Genomic DNA, 3,704 nt, shown 5'->3' on the forward strand with positions numbered 1-3,704 from the left:
TCTTCCTCCGTCCTCTCTACTTTACACCAAGTGCATACTCTTCCTCCATCCTCTCTACATTACACCAAGTGCAGACTCTTCCTCCGTCCTCTCTACTTTACACCAAGTGCAGACTCTTCCTCCATCCTCTCTACATTATACCAAGTGCAGACTCTTCCTCCGTCCTCTCTACTTTATACCAAGTGCAGACTCTTCCTCCATCCTCTCTACATTATACCAAGTGCAGACTCTTCCTCCGTCCTCTCTACTTTATACCAAGTGCAGACTCTTCCTCCGTCCTCTCTACTTTATACCAAGTGCAGACTCTTCCTCCGTCCTCTCTACTTTACACCAAGTGCATACTCTTCCTCCATCCTCTCTACATTACACCAAGTGCAGACTCTTCCTCCGTCCTCTCTACTTTACACCAAGTGCAGACTCTTCCTCCATCCTCTCTACATTATACCAAGTGCAGACTCTTCCTCCGTCCTCTCTACATTATACCAAGTGCAGACTCTTCCTCCGTCCTCTCTACTTTACACCAAGTGCAGACTCTTCCTCCATCCTCTCTACATTACACCAAGTGCAGACTCTTCCTCCATCCTCTCTACATTACACCAAGTTCAGACTCTTCCTCCGTCCTCTCTCCATTACACCAAGCGCAGACTCTTCCTCCATCCTCTCTCCATTACACCAAGTGCAGACTCTTCCTCCATCCTCTGTACATTATACCAAGTGCAGACTCTTCCTCCATCCTCTCTACATTACACCAAGTGCAGACTCTTCCTCCATCCTCTCTACATTATACCAAGTGCAGACTCTTCCAACATCCTCTCTCCATTACACCAAGTGCAGACTCTTCCTCCATCCTCACTACATTATACCAAGTGCAGACTCTTCCTCCGTCCTCTCTACATTACACCAAGTGCAGACTCTTCCTCCGTCCTCTCTACATTACACCAAGTGCAGACTCTTCCTCCGTCCTCTCTACATTACACCAAGTGCAGACTCTTCCTCCGTCCTCTCTACATTATACCAAGTGCAGAGTCTTCCTCCATCCTCTCTTCATTATACCAAGTGCAGACTCTTCCTCCGTCCTCTCTACATTACACCAAGTGTAGACTCTTCCTCCGTCCTCTGTAAATTACACCAAGTGCAGCCTTTCCCTCCGTCCTCTCTACATTATACCACGTGCAGTCTCTTCCTCCTTCCTCTCTACATTACACAAAGTGCAGACTCTTTCTCCATCCTCTCTACATTACACAAAGTGCAGACTCTTCCTCCGTCCTCTCTCTACATTACACCAAGTGCAGACTCTTCCTCCGTCCTCTCTACATTACACCAAGTGCAGACTTTCCCTCCGTCCTCTCTACATTATACCAAGTGCAGACTCTTCCTCCGTCCTCTCTACTTTACACCAAGTGCAGACTCTTCCTCCGTCCTCTCTACATTACACCAAGTGCAGACTCTTCCTCCATCCTCTCTACATTACACCAAGTGCAGACTTTTCCTCCATCCTCTCTCTACATTACACCAAGTGCAGACTCTTCCTCCGTCCTCTCTACATTACACAAAGTGCAGACTCTTCCTCCGTCCTCTCTCTACATTACACCAAGTGCAGACTATTCCTCCGTACTCTCTACTTTACACCAAGTGCAGTCTCTTCCTCCGTCCTCTCTCTAAATTACACCAAGTGCATACTCTTCCTCCATCCTCTCCACATTATACCAAGTGCAGACTCTTCCTCCATCCTCTCTACATTACACCAAGTGCAGACTCTTCCTCCATCCTCTCTACATTACACCAAGTGCAGACTCTTCCTCCGTCTTCTCTACATTACACCAAGTGCAGACTCTTCCTCCGTCCTCTCTCCATTACACCAAGTGCAGACTCTTCCTCCATCCTCTCTCCATTACACCAAGTGCAGACTCTTCCTCCATCCTCTCTACATTATACCAAGTGCAGACTCTTCCTCCGTCCTCTCTACATTACACCAAGTGGAGACTCTTCCTCCGTCCTCTCTACATTACACCAAGTGCTGACTCTACCTCCATCCTCTCTACATTACACCAAGTGCAGACTCTTCCTCCATCCTCTCTACATTATACCAAGTGCAGACTCTTCCTCCGTCCTCTCCACATTATACCAAGTGCAGACTCTTCCTCCATCCTCTCTACATTACACCAAGTGCAGACTCTTCCTCCGTCCTCTCTCTACATTACACCAAGTGCAGACTATTCCTCCGTCCTCTCTACTTTACACCAAGTGCAGTCTCTTCCTCCGTCCTATCTCTAAATTACACCAAGTGCATACTCTTCCTCCATCCTCTCCACATTATACCAAGTGCAGACTCTTCCTCCATCCTCTCTACATTACACCAAGTGCAGACTCTTCCTCCATCCTCTCTACATTACACCAAGTGCAGACTCTTCCTCCGTCCTCTCTACATTACACCAAGTGCAGACTCTTCCTCCATCCTTTCTCCATTACACCAAGTGCAGACTCTTCCTCCGTCCTCTCTCCATTACACCAAGTGCAGACTTTCCCTCCGTCCTCCCTACATTACACCAAGTGCAGACTTTCCCTTCGTCCTCCCTACATTACACCAAGGGCAGACAATTCCTCCGTCCTCTCTACATTATACCAAGTGCAGACTCTTCCTCCATCCTCTCTCCATTACACCAAGTGCAGACTCTTCCTCCGTCCTCTCTCCATTACACCAAGTGCAGACTCTTCCTCCGTCCTCTCTCCATTACACCAAGCGCAGACTCTTCCTCCATCCTCTCTCCATTACACCAAGTGCAGACTCTTCCTCCATCCTCTGTACATTATAACAAGTGCAGACTCTTCCTCCGTCCTCTCTCCATTACACCAAGCGCAGACTCTTCCTCCATCCTCTCTACAAACACCAAGTGCAGACTCTTCCTCCATCCTCTCTACATTATACCAAGTGCAGACTCTTCCTCCATCCTCTCTCCGTTACACCAAGTGCAGACTCTTCCTCCGTCCTCTCTACATTACACCAAGTGCAGACTCTTCCTCCGTCCTCTCTACATTATACCAAGTGCAGACTCTTCCTCCATCCTCTCTTCATTATACCAAGTGCAGACTCTTCCTCCGTCCTCTCTACATTACACCAAGTGCAGACTCTTCCTCCATCCTCTCTACATTACACCAAGTGCAGACTTTTCCTCCATCCTCTCTACATTACACCAAGTGCAGACTCTTCCTCCGTCCTCTCTACATTACACAAAGTGCAGACTCTTCCTCCGTCCTCTCTCTACATTACACCAAGTGCAGACTATTCCTCCGTACTCTCTACTTTACACCAAGTGCAGTCTCTTCCTCCGTCCTCTCTCTAAATTACACCAAGTGCATACTCTTCCTCCATCCTCTCCACATTATACCAAGTGCAGACTCTTCCTCCATCCTCTCTACATTACACCAAGTGCAGACTCTTCCTCCATCCTCTCTACATTACACCAAGTGCAGACTCTTCCTCCGTCTTCTCTACATTACACCAAGTGCAGACTCTTCCTCCATCCTCTCTCCATTACACCAAGTGCAGACTCTTCCTCCGTCCTCTCTCCATTACACCAAGTGCAGACTCTTCCTCCATCCTCTCTACATTATACCAAGTGCAGACTCTTCCTCCGTCCTCTCTACATTACACCAAGTGGAGACTCTTCCTCCGTCCTCTCTACATTACACCAAGTGCTGACTCT

The sequence above is a fragment of the Phyllobates terribilis genome, unplaced genomic scaffold (genome assembly GCF_046119375.1).
Source record: "Phyllobates terribilis strain yellow unplaced genomic scaffold, ASM4611937v1 Scaffold_1__5_contigs__length_1240528914, whole genome shotgun sequence".
In the NCBI taxonomy this organism is placed as follows: domain Eukaryota; kingdom Metazoa; phylum Chordata; class Amphibia; order Anura; family Dendrobatidae; genus Phyllobates; species Phyllobates terribilis.